The sequence below is a fragment of the Bufo bufo genome, chromosome 3 (assembly GCF_905171765.1).
Source record: "Bufo bufo chromosome 3, aBufBuf1.1, whole genome shotgun sequence".
Lineage (NCBI taxonomy): Eukaryota > Metazoa > Chordata > Amphibia > Anura > Bufonidae > Bufo > Bufo bufo.
The window spans coordinates 450,539,916-450,553,133 of record NC_053391.1 but is presented as its reverse complement, the minus strand read 5'-3'; the positions used below and the strand labels follow the sequence as shown (position 1 = coordinate 450,553,133).

General features: G+C 42.8%; 1 protein-coding gene across 3 annotated transcripts in view; it reads right to left on the bottom strand.

Annotated features, from left to right (window-relative positions):
- Positions 1–13,218, bottom strand: part of TMEM131 (transmembrane protein 131) — a 255,812-nt gene that overhangs the window by 130,732 nt on the left and 111,862 nt on the right. The gene's annotated exons all lie outside the window — the stretch shown is intronic.

Genomic DNA, 13,218 nt, shown 5'->3' with positions numbered 1-13,218 from the left:
CAGCTATTATAAAAATCTCCATAGAAATTAATGGGAGCGCATCGCTCTTGGGCGGCCACTACTTCCATTCACTTCTATGGGGCTGACGGGAATAGCCGAGCCAGCGTTTGGCTATTTTCGGCGGCCCCATAGAAATGAATGGAGGGCGGCTACGCATGCGGTTTTATTGGCAGGAGATTTTTTTACTTTATGGAGGGAAAAAGAAGAAGGAAAAATCACTTTGAACCATTAGCATGTAGTGATTAAAAAAGTACCGTAAATCACTAGCTACTTGTCTCTAGCAACTTGATTGCTTCAGCAATACTCATTTGGCTGCAGCAAATTGGAAGAGATATCCAAGGTATTCAGAGCATCCACTATGGACAGACTATAGCAAAGCATGACAAAAATCCACATAAAAGCCCAAGGCAGAAACAGCAGCATAGCAGATTCTGCCATGGGATATGTGGCAGACAAAATCTTCTGTGTAAATATACCCTAATGGTATGACCACATGGCACAAGTACCACGCAGCCGTATAAGACGAGAGGGCTCCAATTAACTAACCAGGGCTGAAATGTTTAGTCAGTCTTCATGGTTAATGGCTAGGCAGCACCTGCAAAAGCACACAGTCAGTGATGGGGTTGTTATTATGTAGAGAAAGTTAATACAAGGCACTTACTAATGTATTGTTATTATCCATATTGCTTCCTTTGCTGGCTTGGTTCATTTTTCCATCACATTATACACTGCTCGTACCTAGTGTTACAGACCACCTTGCAATCCAGCAGAGGTGACCATTCATGTACACTCTAAGAAAAAGCACCATCCTATGTGCCCTCCCGGTCCTGGCCACCAAAGAGGTCGGCGCTTTTATTATATATACAGTACACACATTATATATACTGTATAGTCAATACAAACAGCACATGATTACCTCTTTCCATGTACTGTACAAAGGACTAGGGGGAAGTATTCTTTGTGTTTGGTGGAAAGGGGATTTAGGCATCTATATAGAGAATGCGGCTGACACTAAGTCAGCATTTAAAAAAGGGCGAGATGCTTATGTAATAGCAAATGGTATTGAGGGTTATAATTAACAATTAATGTTGTATAACTGATGTATAAAGACTGGACTTGATGGACCAGTCCTTTTTTTCAACAAAATTGCAATAAGATTACAAGAACCCCTCATCACTTTAAAGGGGATTTTCAATGACTTAGGGTACTTTCAAACTTGCGGCAGAGTGATCCGGCAAGCAGTTGCCGGACCTGCCTGCCGGATCCGTCAAAACGTATGCCAACTGATGGCATTTGTAAGACGGATCAGGACCCTGATCCGTCTTACAAATGCATTGAAATGCCGGATCTGTCTTACGGTGTCATCCGGAAAAACGAATCCGGCATTTATTTTTTACAAATTTTTTTCAGTCTGCACATGCGCAGACCGGAAGGACGGATCCGGCATTCCAGTATTTTGAATGCCGGATCCGGCACTAATACATTCCTATGGAAAAAAAAATGGCATTCAGGCAAGTGTTTTTTTGGGCCGGAGATAAAACCATAGCATGCTGCGGTATTATCTCTGTCCTGATGAGTCAAAAAGAGTGAACTGAAGACATCCTGATTCCTCCTGAACGGATTGCTCTCCATTCAGAATGCATGAAGATAAAACTGATCAGTTCTTTTCCGGTATAGAGCCCCTAGGATGGAACTCTATGCCGGAAAAGAAAACCGCTAGTGTGAAAGTACCCTTACCCAGACTTATACTCATGATAAATCAATAATACCAAATCGGTCCAGGTTTGACAACCGGCACCCCACCCATCAGCTAAGCCTGGCAGCTGCTGGCACCAGAAACATAAGTGGACAGCCGCGGATGTCCTACCCAAGTCCCTCAAATATGAACCTATGCCTGTGACAGATCATTAAATACACCCCTGGTGGAAGAACCACATGTGAACAAACTACTGTTCACAGCCACTTCAAACTAAAAGGTCAGCGGTTCATGTGTTTATTAAAACGTGCTGATAATATGTTAATCTTAGTGTGAATCTTGGAAGAGACCTCACACGAGCAACATCAAATTTAATATACTACAGGGACGAGGTCTCACTAATTATCAGCAGAGTAAAAATAATTCTCAAAGCATTTCTGGAGCCTCTTTAGCTAAGGAAGATAATTTAATTCACGAGAACACAAGTTAATAGCATAGGGCAGCACTGTGGCTCATATATACATATACAGTCAGGTCCATAAATATTGGGACATCGACACAATTCTAACATTTTTGGCTCCATACAGTAACACCACCACAATGGATTGGAAATCAAACAAACAAGATATGCTTTAACTGCAGACTGTCAGCTTTAATTTGAGGGTATTTACATCCAAATCAGGTGAACGGTGTAGGAATTACAACAGTTTGCATATGTGCCTCCCACTTGTTAGGGGACCAAAAGTAATGGGACAATTGGCTTCTCAGCTGTTCTATGGCCAGATGTGTGTTATTCCCTCATTATCCCAATTACAATGAGCAGATAAAAGGTCCAGAGTTCATTTCAAGTCTGCTATTTGCATTTGGAATCTGTTGCGGTCTACTATCAAGATGAGATCCAAAGAGCTGTCACTATCAGCATCATTAGACTGAAAAAACAAAGCAAACCCATCAGAGAGATAGTAAAAACATTAGGCGCGGCCAAAACAACTGTTTGGAACATTCTTAAAAAGGAGGAACGCATCGGTGAGCTCAGCAACACCAAAAGACCCGGAAGACCATGGAAAATAACTGTGGTGGATGACGGAAGAATTCTTTCCCTGGTGAAGAAAACACCCTTCACAACAGTTGGCCAGATCAAGAACACTCTCCAGGGGGTAGGTGTATGTGTGTCAAAGTCAACAATCAAGAAAAGACTTCACCACAGTGAATACAGAGGGTTCACCACAAGATGCAAACCATTGGTGAGCCTCAAAAACAGGAAGGCCAGATTACAGTTTGCCAAACAACATCTAAAAAAGCCTTCACAGTTCTGGAACAACATCCTATGGACAGATGAGACCAAGGTCAACTTGTACCAGAGTGATGGGAAGAGAAGAGTATGGAGAAGGAAAGGAACTGCTCTTGATCCTCAGCATACCATCTCATCAGTGAAGCATGGTGGTGGTAGTGTCATGGCGTGGGCATGTATGGCTGCCAATGGAACTGGTTCTCTTGTATTTATTGATGATGTGACTGCTGACAAAAGCAGCAGGATGAATTCTGAAGTGTTTTGGTCAATATTATCTGCTCATATTCAGCCAAATGATCCAGAACTCATTGGACCGCGCTTCACAGTGCAGATGGACAATGACCCAAAGCATACTGCAAAAGCAACCAAAGAGTTTTTTAAGGGAAAGTAGTGGATTGTTATGCAATGGCCAAGTCAATCACCTGACCTGAATCCAATTGAGCATGCATTTCACTTGCTGAAGAAAAAACTGAAGGGAAAATGCCCCAAGAACAAGCAGGAACTGAAGACAGTTGCAGTAGAGGCCTGGCAGAGCATCACCAGGGATGAAACCCACCATCTGGTGATGTCTATGCGTTCCAGACTTCAGGCTGTAATTGACTGCAAAGGATTTGCAACCAAGTATTAAAAAGTGAAAGTTTGATTTATGATTATTCTGTCTCATTACTTTTGGTTCCTTAACAAGTGGTAGGAACATATGCAAACTGTTGTAATTCCTACACCGTTCCCCTGATTTGGATGTAAATACCCTTAATTAAAGCTGACAGTCTGCAGTTAAAGCACATCTAGTTCGTTTCATTTCAAATCCATTGTGGTGGTGTATAGAGCCAAAAATGTTAGAATTGTGTTGATGTCCCAATATTTATGGACCTGGCTGTATGCTTGAAAAAAAGCTCCTGGTGGGAGCAGAAATGTCGTATATTTGTGGACATGTGAGAATAAGTCAGCGGTTTTCAAGTATTGCGGTTGAAGTGCTGTGATCTCTTCTAGAACGTATTCCTTTGACCTGTAGTCTGGGGTCTGGATTGCACGCACTAGTTTTGCATTTTTACTTCAGTGCTGCTGCTATATCTATCCATAAATATACACATACATACAGTTGGCACATCTGTGTCCGGCTCTCAAATCTGAAACACTTTAGGTGTAATAAATATACACGTGTGAAAAAGATGAAGCGGTCATCTAACTGTTGTGGGTGTACATTTTTTGAGGACTTGAAATATCTAAATTAGTAAGAAGTACATTTAAATGTTTATGAGTTGTTAGAAAAGTAGAGATAAGGGCTACAGAACAAGCCGTCAGAGCAGCTTCTCGGACTGAATGCTGTGATAATTTTTTTTCAAAATAAAGATCAATTGGAAAAAAAGCTTTTAAGCCCAAAATAAGTACAATGCAAACATTAAAACTGCAGCCAAAGGTGTTCATAGCCTTTAATGCTGAGTTATTAGAATTGTACTTAAACTGTAAAATACTGAGTAATATGAATTTCTTAGCGAAGTCCTAGGAAGAAAACCCGGATACAGAAGCTAATTACAAACACTACATATTACAACCAAACTATATGCATCACTGTTACAAAGCGGATGTGTATCCGCTTTACCACTGAACAGATTTGGCTTAAGGCCACTCCTAAGGGAGTTATCTAAATTGGTATCCTGGTCGTCACTCTTTAACCCCTAGACAGGGATCTGTATTTCACTGGAAGAAAAGTACCTGACCACTTCTTCCTGGAGTAGTCTCTGTTCAAGTGACGGCTGACCCACGGTGTCAAGAGACAACGATGCAACAAAGTGCTCAGGGATCAGGCAAAACCACTGTACGGGCAGGCCAAGGTCAGGGCAGGCAGAGTTTGTGCAATCTGATAAATAACCTGAGGTCAGGGCAGGCAGTTCAGTCCCAATGGAGATCAGACAGAGGGCAGGTCATGATGGGTTAAATCCAGAAAACAGGTGAAAGTCAGTACACAGGCAAACATAGAACAGCACACCTTTGCAGGACACTAGTGGGCTAGAACCTATTGCTCAGGCACCCTCCCAAAGGTTAGGTGACTTAAGTATCCTTGGATTGCCAGCCATAGGCTGGGGAATATTAGGGTGCACGTGCACTGGCCCTTTAAAGAGCTGGAGGGAGTCAGAGGCTTCTTCTGAGGATAGGTCATCAATATCGGAAACTTTAAGACATTAAGAGTGTCCACAGAGACACTGATCAGTCCCAAATATAGACTCTCATGCAATAGGTTTACAGTGAATGTATGACCTAGAAAGGCTCTGCCACACATTCACATTTTTGATGCAGTTTTTGGAGATAATTAAAAAGTAACAGGGTGTGAGGAATATAGATTATTATTCACTGGCAGCCCTGATTGTCAGTTGATTCACCTTTTGGCTTGTACACAGTCAGTGTACATGCAAAATATGTTCCCATCCCCCCAGCCATCTGATCGTCAGCTAGCAAGGGAGAAAGCCCCAGGGGTCCAGGCTTCAAGGAGGCCCCAGGTGAATAATGTCACACCTTAACTAGCCAGTTTGGAGGCAACCAAATCTTCTGGAAAACCCACAGCAGGGGGTCTCAGCTCTTGCTCAAGATCAACGATACCTCCCAGACATGTTGGCACCTACATTTCATAAGGAATTACTAATCACCTGGCCATCGCAGGCGCAAACCGGATACATATTTGTGTCCCGGTGGCCACGAGGAATGTGCCCATGGTTTGATAGTGGGATGCCAGGGAAGGGAGATATACATATCTCCCCACAGAAACCAACTAACGGTACCATGTGCAGCCAGTCCAGCAGAGGGGGGAGTGGTCCCCTCCCAAAGGCCGTAGGGGAGGAGCTGGCTACAGGTTAAAAAGCTTGTGCCAGCAAGCGGGCGTGTCTTTCTCTGAAGAAGGGTCACATCGTGTGATGTGTTTAGGGGGACCCAGGAACTAGCTGAGATCACTGCCCTTCATGTGACTACAGCAAAGAACACACCACAACCAAAAAGAACTTTCATCTAACCCGGTAACTGACTTTTGCTCTGCTTAACCCTGTTGTACCCATATAACCTGTATCTGTAACCTCAGACCACTGTATATATTCTCTGTGAATATTGGGTTATAGCTAGTGTGCCCTTACGGCGATTAAATATATAATTTAATCTTGTGCCATCTTGTAGCTGGATCACGAATCCCCCACGTCTGTGTTTTGGCCTAGTTTCTCACCCTATATAATCCCGTTAGCGGACCGGGTTTATATCAAACGAGAAGCTGGTGGCAGATACCCGGGCTGAGACAGCGCTGTTTTCACTGCGGCAGTGCAAAGGCTCTCTCGGCTTGTTGCCTCTCTGTGCCCACGTGGACACGAGGTGTCTGTGTAAAGTGTACCAAGCTGACCTTACCTGCTCCTCTGGAGGGCGTAACGTCACGTTTTTGGTAACCCGTGACCATACCGCGTCTCGTGAGCTCGATGTAGGGGGCGTCAAGCGGGCACGAGGTGTGGTATTCGTCACAGAGGGAAATTATAAAGGACAGAGAAAACACCTATTTTTGTAATCCGCTCCAGGTTCTGGTTTCAATAACTGAAAAAAACCCAGAACGGTCAGCAGCCCAATTGTTTTTACATGCATCTCTTAAACAACAAGATCTCTAAAACAACAAGAAGTTCCACCAATCCAAAGGCTCAGTGGCCAGTGTGAAAACTGCAGGATTTCTATATTTAAGAAAAAAAAAAGTAAATCTTGCATATGAGATATAAGATATATTTGCCACAAAACTTGGTTGTCACAGCAGTCACAGGACTCCCTCTTTTCAATACTTCCACTGACCTGCTCAGGAAAAATAAGTCTCTTCTTTTCCGGTCCAGGAAACTTTGGGCGTCATCACTGATATAACTCACTTTGCAGCCATAATTTCAGGCCAGAGAGCTAGCACATGCACAGTTGCCCGTGTCTCGTTGACTGCAATGCTGCAATCCTGCAGTGTTCTGAGAGGACATCAGCATAAGTGGTACGGAATCCGGCAGGGACTTTTACAGCAGGCATCAAACTTTAGTGAGTGGAGGTTGCAGTGGAGGAGCAGCCAGTGCAAAAGATCATAGGGTTGATGGAAAACAAGCAAAGGAAGCAGCAGATTTCAGGAGTTAGAGATGTAAACAACCTGGACCACAGCACTGGTAACAGAAGACGCCACTCTTGTCACCAAAAATACAAAAAAGCTGATGTGAGGCCTAAGGCACAAGTGTAGAGAGGGCCTAGCACTGGCTGCATTTGGAAATTTTTTGGGGGTATTTGTGTGGCTGTTCTGCTAATATAACAAGTCTTATTACAGTCTGCATTGCGGTCAAGAATAGTAATTTCTATAGGGAAAAAAAACAACAACATGGAGCACACATGGAATGAATGTGTATTTAGCGGAACAAAATACGGACACGGTCGAATACAGAAGGAATAATAGTTCTTCGCAGGCTAGCAGTTAAATGTGTGACCTCATTTCAATCATACACCAATGTATCTTTTCAGCAGCAGATAATTGTTTCTGTAACCTACAGGTGAAACTCGAAGAATTAGAATATCGTGCAAAAGTTCATTTTTATTTTAGTAATGGAACTTAAAATTTTGTGAAAAGGTTCAATATTCTAAGCTCAAAGTGTCACAGTCTAGTCAGCTAATTAATCCATACCCCCTGAGCAAAGGGTACCCTGAGATTGTGACTTTGGGATTTTTATAAGCTGTAAGCCATAATCATCCAAATTATACCAAATAAAGGCTTGAAATATCTGTCTTTGCATGTAATGAGTCTATCTCGTATGTTAGTTTCACCTTTTAAGTTGCATTACTGAAATAAATGAACTTTGCACGATATTCAGATTTTTCGCGTTTCAGCTGTATTGTTGTTTCTGTAGCAACTGAGCTGCATTCAAACATGACAATCCATTTAGAACTGGTTTTTAAGTGCTTCAAAAAAAGAAACTGTAACTATTACTTTGGGGTATAGAGTTCTGATTCAGTAAGAGAATGGTAAAAAGCATATTTCAGGAAAACATTTCTATACAATTAAAAAGAAATAGCAAAGGTTTTAGTTTGCTTTTAAAGGGAGTCTGTCATCACAGTTTCACCTTTTTAACCCTTCCCATAGCTTTCTAGCAGCATTACAGTTGATAAAAACGTTACCTTTATAATAAGCAATCGTGGACTTATAAAACTGCCAAAAATCATCTTAGTAGGATATGCAAATGAGGGCTCGCAAGTGCCCAGGGGTGGCGTCAACCTTGCAGGTGCCCAGGCAGCTCTGCCTTATCGTCGCTTCCCCCCGCCCATCTTCTTTCTTCTTCTCTCGCCGAGATCCCGCGCCTGCGCGCTGAGTCCGTCAGCCGGCGCATGCGCACTGCGATGTCCATTCCTGGTACGGCATCACAGTAATTAATGCACATGCGCCGGCTAACTCGCAGTTAGCCGGCGCACGCGCATTAATTACTGTGATGCCGTACCAGGAATGGACATCGCAGTGCGCAGGCGCGGGATCTCGGCGAGAGAAGTAGTAAGAAGATGGTCGGGCAGAGGGAAAGGATGGGCGGGCAGAGGGAAAGACTGGGCGGGGGGAAGCGACGATAAGGCAGAGCTGCCTGGGCACCTACAAGGTTGACGCCGCCTCTGGGCACTTGCGAGCCCTCATTTGCATATCCTACTAAGATGATTTTTGACAGTTTTATAAGTCCACGATTGCTTATAAAGGTAACGTTTTTATCAACTGTAATGCTGCTAGAAAGCTATGGGAAGGGTTAAAAAGGTGAAACTGATGACAGACTCCCTTTAAAGGAGTATGCAGGATTTTGATATTGATGGCCTAGGGGAGAACCGCGCACAACCAGTAAACTAGAGGAGATCTGAGGTGTTCTGCTGCTGAGGCCTTCACTAGTTACAGTCAGGTCCATAAATATTGGGACATCGACACAATTCTAACATTTTTGGCTCTATACACCACCACAATGGATTTGAAATGAAATGAACAAGATGTGCTGTCAGCTTTAATTTAAGGGTATTTACATCCAAATCAGGTGAACGGTGTAGGAATTACAACAGTTTGCATATGTGCCTCCCACTTGTTAAGGGACCAAAAGTAATGGGACAATTGGCTTCTCAGCTGTTCCATGGTCAGGTGTGTGTTCCCTCATTATCCCAATTACAACGAGCAGATAAAAGGTCAAGAGTTAATTTCAAGTCTGCTATTTGCATTTGAAATCTGTTGCTGTCAACTCTCAAGATGAGATACAAAGAGCTGTCACTATCAGTGAAGAAAGCCATCATTGGCTGAAAAAACACAACAAATCCATCAGAGAAATAGAAAAAAAAAATTAGGCATGGCCAAAACAACTGTTTGGAACATTCTTAAAAAGAAGGAACGCACCAATGAGCTCAGCAACACCAAAAGACCCGGAAGACCACAAGAAAAACAACTGTGGTGGATGACCGAAGAATTCTTTCCCTTGTGAAGAAAACACCCTTCACAACAGTTGGCCAGATGAAGAACACTCTCCAGGAGGTAGGTGTATGTGTGTCAAAGTCAACAATCAAGAGAAGACTTCACCAGAGTGAATACAGAGGGTTTACCACAAGATGTAAACCACTGGTGAGCCACAAAAACAGGAAGGCCAGATTAGAGTTTGCCAAACAACATCTAAAAAAGCCTTCACAGTTCTGGAACAACATCCTATCGACTGATGAGACCAAGATCAACTTGTACCAGAGTGATGGGAAGAGAAGAGTATGGAGAAGGAAAGGAACTGCTCATGATCCTAAGCATACCACCTTATCAGTGAAGCATGGTGGTGGTAGTGTCATGGCGTGGGCATGTATGGCTGCCAATGGAACTGGTTCTCTTGTATTTATTGATGATGTGATTGCTGACAAAAGCAGCAGGATGAATTCTGAAGTGTTTCGGGCAATATTATCTGCTCATATTCAGCCAAATGCTTCAGAACTCATTGGATGGCGCTTCACAGTGCAGATGGACAATGACCCAAAGCATACTGCAAAAGCAACCAAAGAGTTTTTTAAGGGAAAGAAGTGGAATGTTATGCAATGGCCAAGTCAATCACCTGACCTGAATCCGATTGAGCATGCATTTCACTTGCTGAAGGCAAAACTGAAGGGAAAATGCCCCAAGAACAAGCAGGAACTAAAGACAGTTGCAGTAGAGGCCTGGCAGAGCATCACCAGGGATGAAACCCAGCGTCTGGTGATGTCTATGCATTCCAGACTTCAGGCTGTAATTGACTGCAAAGGTTTTGCAACCAAGTATTAAAAAGTGAAAGTTCGATTTATGATTATTATGTCCTATTACTTTTGGTCCCTTAACAAGTGGGAGGCACATATGCAAACTGTTGTAATTCCTACACCGTTCACCTGATTTGGATGTAAATACCCTCAAATTAAAGCTGACAGTCTGCAGTTAAAGCACATCTTGTTCGAATCATTTCAAATCCATTGTGGTGATGTATAGAGCCAAAAATGTTAGAATTGTGTCGATGTCCCAATATTTATGGACCTGACTGTAATGCATTGCCCCGCTGATGCCAACTCTCCCGGCACAGACAGAGAAGCTATGGCAGTGGGTAGGGGTAGATGATGTTTATGCCCAGTTTGGTTGAAGCAACTCAACGGCCTCAGGTAGACACCGCAGCAGAATGAGACATGCAGCTGTAATCACTTTTTATAGGAAGCCGCTCAGTTTCCATTTCTTACATGCTACATTTTCTCCATTAAAATCTATGAGAGAAAATACCACACAAATGCCATTGATCAAGGTAAATCTCAGCTGTAAGCATGAAAGTATGGATGGATAGGACCACCATGATCAATCATCATGATCTCAAGACCCCCACCAGAATTCAGATTATTGGATTGAATTGTGCCACATGCTTCATTATTTAGACTGTCAAAAATCTATAAAAAGGTGACAGAGTATCATAATAAAATGTGTCTCCAAAATTACCTTCACAAAACAAAGCAAATAACTTATCATTTACTAAAGATGCCCTTCAATAGCTGCCAGCTATCTACCTTGGTTCTGCCAAGCATGAATGTGCTTCCAAAAGGGAGAAAGCCATTGCCAAAAACCTCTTGCAGCGGCCTATCTCCTGGGAGAACAAAAGGATCAGGAGAAAAAAAGTACCTTTCCTCGATCCTTCTCTTCCCAAATATCATACGTTATCGGCAGGTTCAGCCAACAATACACTGATGTGTTTGGAGACAATTATTCTACACTTACATTCAAGGCAATACCTTTTACATATTTAGATTATTTTAAAGCCAGTATTTCTTGATCTCTGTGCCCAAAATTCATGGAGTGCCCCTTGGAATCTAAACATTTATTAGACAGTCTGATTTTTTATATTAAAAAGTGACAAATTATTTTGAGGGCAGGGTGTTAAAGTTTGCGGACACGGATCCACAAAATATGGATTGCATAAAGAACGCATTCCGTGTGCATTCTGCATTTTTACAGACCTAGAGACTTCAATGGGGCCAAGGACCGCATTTTGTGGACAAGTATAGGACATTTACCATCTTTTATGCGGACATACGGATGCGGATAGCACAGGGTATGCTATCCGTGGATCTTGCGAAGCCATAGGAATGAATGCAGAACGGATGCATGTAACATACGGTCGTCTGAATGAGCCCTTATACTGCATAAATAACAGGTGGCCAAATCTAAAAAAGTCATGGAGCTAGACTCATTTTTTTCTGGTTTTGTAACTCAAGACAGTATAGGCCCAAAATTCTGAAATCTAGTAGATACCCCCAAAAATAAAAATGGAGAAGTGAGCGATATATTTTTGTTCTGTACTTTGTCTGCAACAGGACACCAGCAAAGTGATTGCTCCCAAACAACCTGCAGCACCACTGTGCTTCTATACCGCAACACACAAGGGAGATCTTGTATCCGTGAAGTAATGCTTCTAATAGGGAATATCTCGGAGGGGTACAGAATGGCTCCATGGATTTCTAGAGACGTAGGCTACAGATTTCCTCCACTGAAGATTTCATTTTAAGTGGATACAAGCAGAAAGATTAACCGGCAAACATTATTCAAACACAGACCACACTGACAGCAAAACGTCAAAGTGAATTCTAAAATCAAATTCACACAACGTGCTAGGGAAACCTACAGCGTGAAGGATGACACGGCTGCACAGAGCAGACACCAGGTGCATAGTAAATACTCAGAAACGGTAAAAAGGAAACCACATGCAACCTTCATCTAACCATTACTGACACATCAGCACTTCTCTTTTTCAGGACTAGAAATAGTCATACGTATGGTTAACTTTAGATGTCAAATTACAAAATTAATTAGTGATGCATAGACCAGAAAGGAAACACAAACTGTAACTCTATCCAGGGCCCCTTTAGGGAATAACCGAGCTGGAGCAACAGTCAGATCAGTAAAGTAAGCTACATGGTGAACGGTGGTCATTCAGACTGAAGACTCACTCATCCACTTTCCTCTGACCATATACCATCTTTCGAACTATAAGACAGGGAAAACGGCAGTGCGTCTTATACTCCAAATGTTAATGACCACTTCTGTTCATAAGTATCAGGTGACGCGGGGAGTGGTATGGGAAGTGCTGCGCCGTAAACACCCTCACTGTCCTTCCTCTGGGCCACGCGCCGCTCTGTTTTCCTGACTGACTACAGCCTCAGGACGTCATGCATGTGGGCATGCACTATGACCTGACACTGTGCAATGTCAGGTCACAGTGCACTGCGGTCCTGAAGAAGACCAGGGAGTGGTAAGTCCTGGATCTGCAGAGTGGCAGCACTGTCTGGACCAAGCAAAGTGTGTTTGTTTTTGTTTTTTTGTTTTTTTATGTCTGATCTGAGGTCTGATGGAGCTTGGGGGTGTGATGAGGGTCTGATGAAAAAAATAATTTTTCTTATTTTCCTCCTTTAAATCCTAGGTGCGTCTTACAGTCGGGCATTGGGGAAGGGGGGTCATTATAGGAATTGGCTAGCCTGCACACGTTGCGTATGACATGCAGTTTTTCTTGTAGAAAAACCACAGTGTAATACAGTACCAGCAACGTGAAGGAGAGCTGACAAATGTCATGTACACAGTTTTTTTTCTTCCGTGCGAAAAATGACCTGTTGTGTGGATTTTAAAATCTGCGGCATGTCAATTATTTGTGCAATTCCACAACTTCTGTAGAGCAGTTTTCCCCATAGACTTCAATGGGATTGCTGG